This window comes from Nicotiana tabacum, chromosome 6 (assembly GCF_000715075.1).
Source record: "Nicotiana tabacum cultivar K326 chromosome 6, ASM71507v2, whole genome shotgun sequence".
NCBI lineage: Eukaryota > Viridiplantae > Streptophyta > Magnoliopsida > Solanales > Solanaceae > Nicotiana > Nicotiana tabacum.
Window position 1 is genome coordinate 175,531,149 of NC_134085.1, and position 16,288 is coordinate 175,547,436.

The window sequence follows — 16,288 nt, forward strand, 5'->3', positions numbered from 1 at the left end:
GGGATGGGAGTCGTTGCTTACCATTTAGTACTTATTCCTAAGTTATATTTTTTTTATCTAGCATTCCATGCCTTTATTCTATATAAAAAAAAAAGTATATTGAACTCCTCTTATGTGCGTGAAGCACCAATTACACAACTTGATGAGAAGTTAACTTATGACGAAGAGTCGATCACAAATGTTAACGGACAAATAAGAAAGTTATGATCAAAAGAAATTATGTTCTTGAAGGTCTGGTAGTGTCACGACCCTAAACCTAGACTCGGTCGTGATGGCGCCTCTCGTGAAGACAAGGCCAGTCAACTAGTCCCAATTCAGATTTTTAAACAGTTAAGCATTAACAATCAGTCTAAGCATGAGTAAATAAGCCAAAAACTAAGCAAAAGATAGTGTAATGTGCAGAATATAGCCCAAACACAGCCCGATACTGGGGTGTCACAAGTCACGAGTATCTACTAGGGTCTAAATACAACTGAAAAGTCTTAAATGTACAAAATACAGACTAATGAAATGAAGAGGGAGAAAAGCAGTGTTGCGAACGCCGACAGCTACCTTACTAAACTCCGATAACTCCGCCTCCGATAAGCCAATACCCGCTACCGGATTCAGAAATACCTGAATCTGCACACGAGGTGCAGGGAGTAAAGTGAGTACTCCAACTCAATAAGTGATAATCATAACTAAAGTCTGAATGGTAAGAAATCACGAAAAGTGCATCAACATGCTGTATAGAAGCAGTTCAAAAACCAGTAAGAAAGCAATGAAGCTGAAAAATCTCTTAGAATATCTTAGCTCGGTTTAAACTTCTTTGAAAATGACTTTTTTAACAGTTGCACAAATGAATGCAAAATAATTAGTGCAGATAAGCACAGAAATCCACCCATCGGGCACAAATACACAATTAAACAGGTACATGACAGGCAAATAAGAAAGATAAACACATAAGGTTCGCCCCTCGGGCACAATGTCAACAAATCCGCCCCTCGGGCAATATCTCAGAATAATACCAACCCCTCGGGCAATTAGATAGAACAATACCAGCCCCTCGGGCTATATCTCACATCACAATGGGTACCCGCGCTCACTGGGGGGTGCAGACTCCTGGAGGGGCCCCTTACGGCCCAAGCGTAATATCAAGCCACCTCGTGGCATCATTAACAGGCTCTCAGCCTCATATCAATATCAACAAGCCACCTCGTGGCGTACATATCTCAGGCCCTCGGCCTCATATCAATATCAACAAGCTACCTCGTAGCGTACATATCTCAGGCCCTCGGCCTCATAATCAAAAGTGTATCACTGATGCGGCGTGCAACCCGACCTAAAAGTATCCTCACAACACAGGCCCTCGGCCTTACTCAGTCAAAAATCACATAAGTCACTCGGGTAACAGTAAACCATGATGCTCAGCCCAAAAATATGATTTAAAATATCATTTCAAGTGTCAAAACAGAGTAAACATGGCTGAGTTTTGAAAACAGTAGAATATAGCATGACTGAGTACAAGTTTAAAGTTAAAATAGTGAGGAAATATCAATAAAAATTCCCGAAGGGTTCAAATAGTTGGCATGAAGCCGAAATATGGCATTTAGCCCAAATAATGATGATACCAAATAGATTTCAGTCAAATATGCAGTAAAATCATCAATCGGGATGGACCAAGTCATAATCCCCAATAGTGCATGACCCCATGCTTCTCATCAAGCGTGTGTCTTACCTCAATATAACACTATGATGTGCAATCCGGGGTTTCAAACCCTCAGAACATCATTTACAATCATTACTCACCTCAATCAAGTCCAACCTCTAGCCCGCGATGTCTTCGCCCGCACAATTCGACCTCTGGATGCTCCAAATCTAGCCAAAATCAGTACATAATCATTAAAATATGCAAAGGGAACGAAGTTTACTCGAAAATATCCAATTTACATCCAAATCCCGAAATTGCTCAAACCGGCCCCCGGGCCCATATCTCGAAACTCGATAAAATTAACATCAATGGAATCCTCATTCTCTCGTGAGTTCGTACATATCAAATTTACCAAAATCCGACCTCATATGGTCACTCAAATTCTCAGAATCCACTCTCCAATTTCAAGCCCTAATTTCCCTACTTTTCCTCAAATTTTTCTACTAATTTTCATGATTAAACAATGAAATAATCACCATAAACACAAGGTATAAAGCCTAAGTAGCTTACCTCTTTGGAAATACTTGATCCTCTCTTGAAATCACAGCTTGGAGCTCCAAAAATCGCACAAAAATGGTGAACACATGACTGAAAATCGCGAAGAGGCATTTTTTATACATTCTGCCCAGCACTTCGGCACCTGCGATCCCATAAGCGCACATGCGCTTCCGCTTCTATAGAAAAACACCCGTTTCTGCGGATTTCACTTACTCTATCAGATTCCGCATCTGCGACCCAGGTATCGCACCTGCGGCCTCGCAGATGCGGTCAAGGTCTTCGCTTCTGTGGCCAGCACCGCTTCTGCGATCTCCTTTATGCACCAGCAGCATTGCACCTGCAGTCACCAATCCGCATGTGCGGAAACAATAGAAGCAGCAAATTTTCTGCTGCAAAACTCCAAGTCCGACCTCCCGATAATTATCCGAAACTATCCCGAGGCCTCCGGGACCTCAACCAAAAGCAAAAACATATCCAATACCTTATTCAAACTTGCACCATCTTCAAAACACCTCAAACAACACCAAATCAACCCAAAGACATCCGATTCAAGCCAAACTTTTCAAAAATCTTCCGAATTATGCTCTTGATCAAAAACCCAACCAAAACACGTCTGAATGGCCTAAAAATTTGCACGCACATCCCAAATGACACAGCGGAACTACTGCAACTTTCGGAATTTCATTCCGACCTCTATATCAAAATCTCACCTATCAACCAGAAAATGCTGAAATCTCAATTTCGCCAATTCAAGCCTAAACCTTCCATGGACCTCCAAAGTGCATTCCGATCACGCTCTTAAGTCCCAAATCACCTAACGGAGCTAACCAAATCATAAAAATTCCAATCCGAGATCGCATACAAACAAGTCAAATCTTGGTCAAACCTATCAAAATTTAAGCTTTAAACTGAAAACCGTTCTTCCAAATTCATTCTGATTAACCTGAAACCAAAACCAACGATTTACATAAGTCATAATACACCACAAGGGGCAAGTCATATCCGAGAACTGACGAGCAAAGTGCAAAATTTCAAAACCGATCGGGTCGTTACAGGTAGAGATACTATATCGTTGAAGAAACTACTTTGGAAGTGGAAGATGCTATACAAGTCAAGTATCCTCACTTGTTTCAGTTTTAGTCTACAAGTATGTACCAGAGCTAAATTCGGAGACCGAATTTTCCAAGAAGGGAAGAATGTAATATCACATGTCATTAAAGAAGAGTAAGTAAGTAACTAACTAAAACAATAAATAAATAAATAAATAAATAAAAGAAGAAATAAAGAAAGAAAGTTAGTGGGTCTAGCCCATCTGAAGACTAGTGGCGTAAGCTTGATATATAAAGAGAAATTTTCATAAAGCACTGTCTTTTTATGGTAATTAACTATCTATAGATACAATTTGCTATATTACGGATCATGAATACAATAGCATTTCTAGGCGTGAAACAGGGGATTACAACTAGACAGATTTTTATATTCGAGTGTATTCGACTGTATTCATGGCGTAAAACATGGGATTACAGCTGGACAAATTATTGTATTCGATTATATTCATGGCGCGAAATATGGGATTACACTGTTTGTAAACGGAAAGTGAATCAATTAACATAATAGGCTCCTAATATAGCAATTATAACACATAAATTTTGTATTTCCAGTTATAAAAAAGATTCTCAACCGAAAAATATCCCAAAAACATAGCAATCTTCAGAGAAATTATATAATACATCTGAATACATAAATTATATTAATTATAAAAATTCATGGCATACAACGAGACAGTGAATACAATGAAGTACATAGAATATAGCGGGATACATTGAAATATAATGGAAAAAAAGACAGTGAATACAATGAAATACATGAAATACGGCGAGGGAATTACAATGTAAGAAAAGACAATGAATACAATGAAATACATGAAAATACAGTGTGATACATTGAAAATACATTGAAAAATATTAACAGAAATTCAAGTTGCTCAGTCCCAAACTCCGTCGTCTTTGTTCAAGAACAAACCCTAATTTCCGGCGAATCCGCCGTCGAGCAAAATCCCTGAATCTCATTGTTTCCACGCATCCTGTACAGTAGATAATTTCGTTGTATTGTAAACAACAAAATAAAACAAGAAGATAGATAATTTCATTGGAATTGATAACCGTAAATTCCATGGTAATCCAAGAAATTGAATAAGCAGCAAATTGCCACCTCCCTCTTACTCTCGTTCTCTTTATTTCGTCATCTTCTTAGCTGTTCCTCTCTACTATATCTGTGTATGTGTATCTTCAATTTTGAGGGAAAGAATGATGAAGATCTAAAGGGATGTATGGCGCTGAAGATGTCTCTTTGTATTAGGTCCACTCTTTGTCCAGCCGTTCTCCTCTCTTCAAGTTGTTGCACCAGCTTTTTTTCTTTTTGTTACTCTAGGTATTTTCAGGGAATAGGGGAAGAGAATGACATTTATCAAAGTAGAGAAAGAAAGAACTTGAAGTGAGATGTTTATGTGAAATACGGTAATTATGTGAGAGAAAAATTTGAAAAAAAAAAGGAGAGAGAAAAATAAAAAATAACGTATTTAGTGGCTTAGGGGTAGGAGGTAACCAAAATTAGATATTTTGCTATAAACATTAAAAGGTATCTATAAAATATAATTTTTTAAAATGGTATTTATTTAAAACAAATAAAGTTTTAACATTTGCTATAGGAGGTAAAAATTACATATATAAAGGACAAAAAAGAAGAAGCTCTAATTAGAGAGGTTTTGGGATTTAAGAACTTAGAATTTAGAAGAAGGCTTACACGAGTAAAAGGAAAAGAAAGCAGAGAAGGTATTGGCAGAAACCCTTCGTTCAATAAGAATCAGAAAAGTTTGTTGGTGCAGTTTTGGTACCGAAAACTCATACCCAACTGGAATTTTTTTATATATATATTCTTGCGTCTCAACGATAAGCTCCAGGTAATTACATGTATTCTTCCTTCTTTATAAACAATATTATTTTATATACACAATTTTATGGGACCGAGTATATATGAGGTGGAGATTGAATTAAGAGTTTAAAAGATAAAGTTAAGGAAATTGGAAGAAATCCGTGAGACTTTTTCCATGAATTAACTGGGTATATTATATGAACATGTACTTAACAGATTTTGAATTGGTTTAAATCACCAGTAGCGCGAGTAAGTATAAATTGACGAATTAAGAGTCAAACATGAAACCCAAGAGTTAGGTATTCTAAATTAGCTATGGATTAGCTTAAACAAGAAAAACTAACACAAGATTGATGTTGATGTGGTTATAGATTGATTAAAGAAGTCATATGAATAGCTCGTGGTGACGAGTTTGATATTTAGACATAAGTACTGTGAGTAGTAACCTTACCGCAATTTTGTATTTCTACAACTAGCATGATTTACATATGATTTTAATATAAACACGTTACCGACTGTTTTGAATTTGCATTTAGGACAAGTCATTTACTTGATATGATACCATTATATTTATTTTAGATGATTTCAGTTATTTTGAATATTCTCATTGTTACTGAATATGTTTTACCGTTACTTGAGATAAAATTTACCGTTATCGAAAAGAAATTACATGATTTGGTAAAAACTGGAATCCCCTATATTATTTTAAAATATTTTCCTATGAGGATTTACCGATTACAAATACAAGTATAAATAGGAGGGAGACTTTGAAGGATCCCGTAGCTAACGGCGAGTTCGTTAGACCTGGTGCACCTTGTACTTTACAGATTATCGATTACAGTTATAGACCTAGCTAGTGGGAAGGTAGAACTAGCATACTGTTACAGTTTTCCCTCGAGTAGGGACCTACAGTTATATTTGACTCATTTTACTAAGGGGTCCACACAGTGATACAGATTACATGATATTTTCTTGAAAACCTACCAAACATAAAAATTTGTTATGACACAATATTTACTGAGTTTCTTACCGTTTTGTTAAATTGATTTATGTTATAGGAAACACATGACTAGACTGATTATATTTACCGATTTGAAACGACATTTTATTTTTATGATAGTTTCTTATTATTATTACACAAACATGTTTCTGACTTGTCCCCGATTAAAAAATAGTTGTGGTTAAGTGTTATTACTCACCGAGCTAGCGACTCGCTCCTCGCTATTATTTTTTTACAGAGACGGCAGTTGACGCGAGTGATGATTTCGTTAATTATAGTATACGAGTTGATAGTTCTTGGTGAGCCCTGCACTTGTTCGCATGGACGAAGAGTTTATTTATTGTTATCATCTTATCTTTTGAACTCTTAGAGTCGTTCCATAGTCATTTTTATTAGTGTAATGAGTATTCATTCGTTATATCGGATTGGTTAGTAGTATTGTCCTTTCTTTTCATATTTTTGATGGGTTTAGTATTATTATGTTGGTAAGGTTGGTGAAAACTCAGTTTTGTTCGTTGATGAAGATTGTGACTGATTTAGGCGAATATTGGTTGGTTGTTATTTGTTTATGAGATAGGAAATTTTTTGGATAAATCCTAAAATAGGGGAAACTCTATCCGATTTTATGTAAAATACCGATGAGGCTTACTTGGGGACACTTGCTCCCAGGTTCCGGTCATGATCTTGAATTGGGTCGTGACATACAACTGTATCAACCAAAACTTTATCGAGAATTAATCAAGTTTCAACGCTGATCAATGAAGTCCTTTTTTGCAAGTATCGACGAGGACAAGGACCGAGGTTGGATGAGCCAATTTGTGCGGGTAAGGACCTGCGACCTCATCCCCGAGGAGTAGCTGTTGTTCCCCGAAAAGTGGAACCCCAAACGTAAGTGTTATCCATTAATCTTCGTACTTTATTTTTTGCTTTGTGTAACATTTTCATTTGTTATGCAGCGGTTGCCTGGATACCTCACGCGGTTCCCGACCTCGAAGACTGGGTTCAGAAGCTGGCTGCAACTTCCTCCCATGCCGAGCGTTGCTGGCGTGACTTGGCAAGGGGTAGATGGGAGGCTCAAAACCATGGTAAGTTTACCCTGTATGCTTTTGACATCTTTTTCTGAAACATTTCCTTTTACATATACCTGACTCCCTTTTATGCAGGCCTCGGAGACGTCACTGAATTAAGGCTGGACCCACCTGAAGAAGAGGTGGTTCCCAAACTGGCCAAGGACAAGAAGAGGAGAAGGGACTCACCTTCTGATACCTCGAAGTCCAATAAGAACAAGGCCCGTAAATTGAAAGACGATTCTGTCGCTCTATCTGTCGACGTAGCCTAACAACTACAAGATAAAGAAGAGGAGGGGGAAGATGCCGGTTGTGAGATGGTGCCTCGAAAGAGGGGGAGCGTCGAAGCTGCTAGAATAGATGGGCCGGTGACGGTCGAGGAAACTCATCCTCGGACCGAGGAAGTCTCGGAAGGTACTCCGAGCAAAGTCACCGAGCCAACGGGAGCCGAAGATATTTCCTGCCGCGATGGACAAATGGCAAGTGTGCCCGAAGAGTCCGGTAGTGGGGATCTCCAAGAGGGAGAGAGTGCCCCAAGTGACTTGCATGGGGCAATCACTATCGAGGATTCGTCGCCCGGCCCTAAATTTTCTGAAGGGAAATTTCGGGAGGCTCTAGCAATGGGGACCTCGGATGTGGGAACGACCCATGATGGGGAAGACATATTTTGCGACTACCATGCGGGGGTCGATGATATTTATGACCTAGATGCGACGATGGTTTTTGACAAGGCCTATCGTATCCTTAACCAGGTAAACTTCATTCCCCATTATCACGTTTGCTTTTATTTCCTTTTTGTTGATTTCATCCCTTTCTTCATACGCTGTGGTACTTCATCTGGAAGCATTCACCATGTCCCAAGCCGAGCTGAACCGGTGTGAGGCTGATCTCAAGAAGCTTACTAAGGAGAGGGACGCCCTCAAATGCCTCTATGTGAAGAAAGAAGAGGAGATCAGGGACCTCCGAGCAGATTTGGCCCAAGATCGTAAGGAAGAAGCCAAGCTAGATGCGCAGGTAACTATCATTTTGAAAGAGTACGGTCTACACTGTGGAGGCTAATACTTCAGTATCTCAGTTGCATCAAAAACTAGAGAGGATCGAGCTGCTCCGTGGGGAGGTCGATCAAATAAAAGTTAACTGCGATCGGTGGAAGGAGAACATGGACCGCCTTGCTGCGGAGAAAGAGGCTACCTTGGCCAAATTGTCATTGGCCGAGGTCCAACTTCAGGGCATCAACGAGAAAATCTCGCCCCATGCTGAATGGATCGAGGAGCTCGAAGTCAAGCTTGCTGAGGCCAAGGCAGAAGTCGGGGAGACGAAGATCTCGGCTGACAAGTCTATAGCCGTGTACTTAGATGATGTCGAGGATGCTCAAATGCAGCTAAGGAAGGCTTCCAATCGAGAGCGATGAAGCAATGACTTGGTGATGTGCCAATCTCGGAGGAGACCCTTGATGAAATTCATGCTCGAAGTTATGACCTCTCTAAAGAGATAGCTCAAGCTAAGGCGTTTTTGAAGCTGATGATAGGTTGCTTCTCTCCTTTGACGATGATGATGATGATGAAGGAAACCAAGACGGGTCCGATAACGATGAGGAGCCCGAAAGAGAAGCTGCCCCCTAGGGCGAAACCAGCCCCGAGCATAGTTAGTATTTTATTTTTCTTCTCCTTTTTTGTAAGACCTTTGCGGTCTCTTGTACATATCAATATATAAAAGAAAGTTTCTTTTGAATGCCTTCTCGATCTTTATAAACATATTTTTTTGCCTTGTATAATTTTTAGCACAATCTTATGCTTTGACGGTGCATTCGAGACTTTGGTTTTGGGTGGCTTCCTCGAAGTCACCATAGTCGAGTTCGAATAAGGTTCGAACTTGAGGCATAGGCCCTTAAGGGTTTGTGTCGGATAATGGTGAGTCCCTGAGCCATAGTCAAGTTATTCTTTATTTGGGCTCGGGATAGCCGAACCCTTGGGTTCGGATGGAGTGAGAACAAGGTCTCGAACTCTAAGTGTATTGGCCCTTAGGCTCTTTAGATCAGGCCGCCTCTAAAAGATTGTTATTATTCCCCTCTTTCGGCTTAAAATAATTAGTAAAATTTTCTTTGTGCCTTAGCATGCATTTTTCAACGGTTGGGTTTTTTGAGGGTTCGATATCGATTAAAACCCCTCTACTTTTTGTGCCTTAGAACGTTTATGTTAAGATAGTTTGATACCTCTTAAGGTTTTTTGAGGGCTGATTTTATCGAAACCCTTTTGATTATTTGCCGAGGGCAGCCTTTTTAACCGATTTTTCAAATAATTCGAAGGCCTAATTTTTATTGCAGGACTCCAACGTCTCCGAGCGGCATGAATTTCGCCATAGCCTTTGGGTATGCCCCTTGGGCTTATTTCCCAATAACACTTCAAAATTGTTCGAAGTGCTAGTCCCCGAGAATGATGGCCTTGGCCTATAGAACAAGGGGTGCCTCTTTGAGGCCTTATGAATTCGAGTTTAGATAACTTGAAGCCCTTTTGATTATTGATGACAGTCCCCGAGTTTTCGAGGCATATTTTTTCTCGAACCTTGAGCTATTTCCATCGGGGCTCAACTAGCCTATATGGACACGGTTCATTCAATCGTTTGGTCCATTACAAAGTTTTCCTACCGAGACCCTTTGGCATGAAGTACTTTCCTCAAAAATATAACATCCCGGGGCGCCCAATATTTGAGGTTGATTATAAAGAAGCCTTGGATACTATTGAATTTTCCTCAGGTAGCACATAATTGTTGCCTCTTTAAAAACCTAATTGGAAAAATCCATTTGGGATAAAAACCGATCTAAGGGAAAAAGAGTGCAACACATGCTTTAAAACCTAAGGTCTTTGTGTTGAAGAGTTTTCTCTACGTCTTCGATCGAACACCTACAAAGTTAGCATCAAATACAAATGGAAAAGGAGGGAAGTCATACCTTAGCAATAATGCAGTTTGAGGAGTGATACATTCCAATTGTTTGGCAATTGTTCGTCGTCCATTCTGCCAAGTTTGTAGGATCCCTTTCCGATGATACCGAGGACCCGATACGGTCCTTCCCAATTTGGGCCTAGTTTCCCTTCGTTTGGTTCTCGAGTATTGAGGGTGACTTTCCTTAGACCTAAGTCCCTGATTCCGAAGTGGCGAAGGTTGGCTCTTCTATTATAATATCTCTTGATTTTTTGATTTTGTACAACGATCCGAACAAGTGCAGCTTCTCGTTTTTCATCCAATAGTTCGAGGCTAGTATTCATAGCCTCGTGGTTTGACTCCTCCGTTGTATGTCAAAATCTAGTGCTAGGTTTACCGACTTTGATTGGAATCAAGGCCTCAGAGCCATATACTAAGGAGAACGGGGCTACCCCCGTGCTGGACTTTGATGTTGTTCGATACGCCTAAAGGACTTCGGGTAGAATTTCTCTCCATTTCCCCTTAGCATCATTCAACCTTTTCTTTAAGTTTTGAATGAGTCTTGTTCGTTGATTCGGCTTGTCCGTTCCCACTTGGGTGATACAGCGTCGATAAGATCCTTTTTATTTTATGTTCTTTAAGAACCCTCGTTACCTTGTTGTCGATGAATTGCTTTCCGTTGTAGCATACGATTTCGGCAGGTATCCTGAATCGGCACACGATGTGATCCTAGATGAAGTCTATAACTTATTTTTCTTTGACCTTCTCAAAGGCCTGTGCTTCACCCATTTAGAAAAGTAGTCAGTCATAAACAAAATGAATTTAGTTTTACCTGGAGCCAATGGCAGAGGGCCAAAAATATTGATCTCCCATTTCATGAATGGCTATAGGGACAGAACTGAATGAAGTTATTCTCCGGGCAGGTGGATCATCGGTGCAAACCTTTGACATTTATCACATTTTCGAACAAAACCTTAGTGCTTTTTCCATGCTGTCCCAGTAGTACCCTGCTCTAATGATTTTGTAAATCAAAGATTCAGCGCCGGAGTGGTTCCCACAAGTGCCTTCATGGACCTCTCGTAAAACATAATCAGTGTCTCCTGGTCCTAAATGTATTGCCAATGGTCCATCAAATGTCCTTATGTATAACGTTCCATCTTCATCCAATGTGAATCGAGCAACTTTGGTTCGTATGGCCCTCGACTCTTTAGGGTCCGATGGGAGCTTTTCGTTCTTCAAGTATTCAATATATTTATTCCTCTAATCCCAGGTCAAGCTTGTAGAGTTTATCTCGACATGACCTTCCTCGATAACAAATCTTGATAGTTGGACGATAGTCCTCAGGATGATCTCATCTTCCTCGACCGATGACCCCAAATTTGCAAGTGCATCAGCATCACTATTTTGTTCTCGAGGTACATAGTCTAAAGTCCACTCCTTAAAGTGGTACAAAGTTACATGCAGCTTGTCCAAATACCTTTGCATTCTATCCTCTCGAACTTTGAAACTTTTGTTTACTTGATTCACCACCAATAAAGAGTCACACTTGGATTCAATGACTTCTGCTCCCAAGCTATTAGCTAGCTCGAGACCTGCAATCATGGCCTCGTACTCGGCCTCATTGTTAGTCAACCTAGAAGTTTTGATAGACTGCCTAATAGTGCTACCTGTGGGCGGCTTCAAAATGATGCCTAGCCTGGATCCCTTCACATTGGAAGCATCGTCCGTTAAAAGGGTCCATACCCCCATTGATGTGCCCGATTTCAAAAAGAGTTCCTTTTCAACTTCAAGTATGAGGGTTGACGTGAAGTCGGCCACGAAGTCTGCTAAAATTTGAGACTTGATGGCCGGTCGGGGTTGATACTCAATATTGTACCCACTAAGTTCGAAGGCCCATTTGGCCAATCGGCCTGATAATTCGGAATTGTGCAAAATATTACAAAGTGGGTAAATGGTTAGCACACATATAAGATGACATTGAAAGTATGTTTTTAACTTTCTAGAAGCGCTTATTAGTGCAAGTGCCAATTTCTCTAAGTGTGGATATCTAGTTTCCGCTTCCCCTAGGGTTCGAGTTACATAATAAACGGGAAATTACGTACCTTGATCTTCTCGAACTAGGACACCACTTACCGCAAATTTCCGATACCGTCAAGTACAAGTAAAGTTTTTCATTTTCCTTTGGAGTGTGAAGCAGTGGTGGGCTTGATAGGTATCTCTTTAATTCCTCTAATGCTTGTTGGTACTCTGGGGTCCAGGTGAAATCATTTTTTTTAGCTAAGAGAAAAATTTGTGGCTTCGATCCGACGACCTCGCGATGAATCGTCCTAGAGCAGCTATCCGTCCAATTAGCCTCTGCACAGCCTTTATACTGCCACGACGGTGATGTCTTTGATGGCCTTAATTTTATCAGGGTTGACCTCGATCCCCCGGTTCGACACTATAAAGCCCAGGAATTTGCCTGAACCGACCCTGAAAGCACATTTCTCGGGGTTGATTTTCATGTTATATTTCCTCAAAATCTCAAACGTTTCCTGCAAATGATCTAAATGGTCCTCTGTGCTCAGGGACTTAACTAGTATGTCGTCAATATAAACTTCCATTGACTTGCCTATTTGTTCTTCGAACATTTTATTTACTAGGTGTTGGTAAGTAGCTCCTGCATTTTTTTAGCCCGAAGAGCATTACATTATAACAATATGTCCCATATTTGGTGATAAATGAAGTCTTTTCCTGGTCTTTCGGGTTCATTTGAATTTGATTGTACCCGGAGTAGGCATCGAGAAAGGTAAGGATCTCAAGGCCAGCCATGGGTCGATCATGCGATTGATGTTAGACATTGGCAAAGAATCTTTGAGGCATGCCTTGTTTAAATCCTTATAGTCTACACACATTCTATGTTTGTTCCCTTTTTTAGGGACTACGACTATATTGGCTAGCCATTCGGGATATTTTACTTCCCGAATGGACCCTATTTTGAGAAGTTTAGTTACCTCGTCCTTTATGAACGCTTGATTTACCTCGGACTGGGGCCATCTCTTTTGTTTCACCAATTTGAACCTGGGGTCAAGGTTTAGTTGATGCGTTGTTATCTCCAGTGGGATCCCTATCATGTCTAAAAGGGACCAAGCAAAACAATCCATGTTATCAATAAAAATTGAATAGGATTTTTCCTGAGGGGTTAACCTCATTCCCAGGTATACCTTTCGCTCGGGACGGTACTCGATCAGTATGATCTGTTCTAGCTCTTCGACCGTTGATTTTGTTAGCGTCGGAGTCTTCGGGAACAATAAAGGTCCGATGGGTCAGAAAATCCCCTTCTTCCTCTTCTATCTCCTACTTTCCCGATTCGGTCGAGATTGGTGACTGTGATTGCTATTTGGCTTCCTGTGTTACCTTTGATGCTCGACCTTTCCGAAGTTGATAGTGTTGATATCGGTGTTACCTCATCGACTGCAAATATTTCTTTTGCGGCATGCTGCTCCCCGTATACTATTTTTACACCGTTCGTTGTCGGAAATTTCATCATTTGGTTGAGAGTCGAGGGGGATGCCCTCATATTGTAGATCCAAGGCCTCCCGAGTAGCGCATTATACCTCATGTCGCCCTCGATCACGTGGAATTTGGTATCTTGAATGGTTCCAGCTACGTTCACCGGTAAAATAATCTCCCCTTTAGTTGTTTCACTAGCCATGTTGAAGTCGTTCAAGACTCGAGCTTCGTGCACGATTTGATCTTGTAGGCCGAGTTGCTCCTCGACCCTCGATAAGATGATATTCGCTGAGCTACCTAGATCCACTAAAACACGCTTAACTCAAACTTTATTTAGTAAGATAGAAATTACCAGAGTGTCGTTGCGTGGCTGAGAAATGCCTTCTACTTCTTCGTCATTGAATGATAAGGAGTCTTCGGGCACATAATCTCGGGTTTGTTTTTCCCTAGTGATTAACACCTTAGTACGTTTGAATATGGGTCATTGTGGAACATCGACCCCACCGATGATCATATGACTGACATAATGGGGTTCCTCCTGTTCATTTTTCCTGTTAGCGTCCCTTTCTCTGAAATGATTTTTAGCTCGATCGCTGAGAAATTCTTGAAGGTGACCTTCATTGAATAGACGGGCTACCTCTTCCCTTAGTTGCCTGCAATCTTCGATTTTGTGACCATGCGTGCCATGATACTTGCACATTAAATTTGGGTTTCTTTGGGAAGGATCGGTCGGTATGGGTCTGGGCCACCTAGTATCTTTGATCCTTCTAATTGCCGATATAATGCCCGAGGCATCAATACTAAAGTTATACTCCAATAACCGAGGTGCATCCACGGGATCGGCATGCTTATCAAAACCACTTTTGTTCATAAGTCCCCAAGAATTCTGCCCTCGATTGCTTCTTCGATCATTCCGGGAGGGATTGCGTCCCAAACCATTGTTCCTTCGATCTGCGGTATATGGTTGATACCGTTCTCTCTTCGACCTTGGCTCCGTGTCGATGTCTCTCGGGGTTTTAACTACCAACCTATTTGGATGTACTGAACCGGAAGGGGCTCCTGATTGGTCGTCCTCGACCCTGATCTTCGATTGATATCGATTGTGCACATTTGCGCAAGTTACAGCTGGATACTCGACCAAATTTTGTTTCAACTGTCGTGATGCTATTGAACTCTGCTCGTTCAACCCTTGGGTGAAAGGTTGAACGGACCAATCATCTGTGACCGGTGGAAACTCCAAGCGTTCCATTTGAAATCGGGATACGAACTTCCTCAACATTTCGTTATCCCTTTGTCTTATCTTGAAAACGTCCGATTTTCTTGTTGCGACCTTTATGGCCCCGACATGTGCCTTCACGAAAGAATTTGCTAACATGGAAAATGAGTCGATGGAATTTGGTGGAAGGTTGTGATACCAAATCATTGCTCCCTTTGACGAAGTTTTCCCAAAAATTTTCAACAAAACGGACTCGATCTCATCATCTTCTAAGTCATTTCCCTTTATTCCGCACATATACGAAGTTATATGTTCATTAGGATCGGTTATCCCGTTGTATCTAGGTATATCCGGCTTACAGATTTCTTAGGAATGAGCTTCGGAGTCGCACTCTGAGGAAAAGGTTTCTGCACGAACTTTTTCGAATCCAAACCCTTTAGGATCGGGGGTTCCCCCGGTATCTTATCAACTTGGGAGTTATATGTTTTCACTTTTTTATCATTATCTTTAATTTTCTTCTCTCCTGACTCAATTCTTTTGGTGAGCTCCTCGAGCATTTTCATTATTGCAGGATCAATCCTTGATTCGTTACATTTAGACCTCTCTAGCACTGGCTAGGTACGGCGAGTGATTTCCGGCTCGACCACACTCGAAGTTTTATGTTGACTTTGAAGCTGAGAAATGGAGGTATGCTGGGCCTATAACATCTCGAATATTACCTGGAGACTAACTCCCCCGTCTCCTACGCCCTGTGTTCCTTAGCCACCAGATCGACCTTTCCTGCGCACACTCCTTTCGGGGTCCGCGCCTAAGTTCGCATTCAAAGCAATGTGCGAACTGACATCGACTGGATCGACAACCTGTACTCCCCCGAGGTTAACCGGTAGCACCCCAGCTCCTGGAGCAGTTACATTGTCGTTTTCCGCGTGAAATCCAAGACCATCGTCATTCATAAAGAGAGTTATATACGGTATAAATCGAGGTTACCCTATTTCGTTCTTCGATGGAAAAAATGATACTATGTCGGAAGGCCAGGACGTTGAGCTCGAGGTCGAAGCTCCTTTTCAATGTCGAGGTCGATATCATTTACCGAGGTCGGAAGAAGGCATGTTTCGAGATGATACCGTTATGATTCAGTAACGGAAAGAGCGAGACACCCGCAATGGGCCAGAGATCATGGCATAAATTTCGGAATGGATTGGTTTTCGGCGGTTAGACAACTGTCAAATATGATTTCCTACTGTAATTAGAAGTGTACCTTATTTAGGACTCCCCTATTATATAAAGGAGGGTCCCATTCATTTGTAACCCATTGTTCACTGATAAGAAAATATACGCATATTATTCTCTTGCTATTTCACTTACTGCTCTTTAGAGTTGTTTTATCATTTATTGCCATCATCATATCTCAAGACTATCATACGTCGATGTCGAGATTTAGCTTACACACTGGTTTGACCTACTTTATTCTTTAA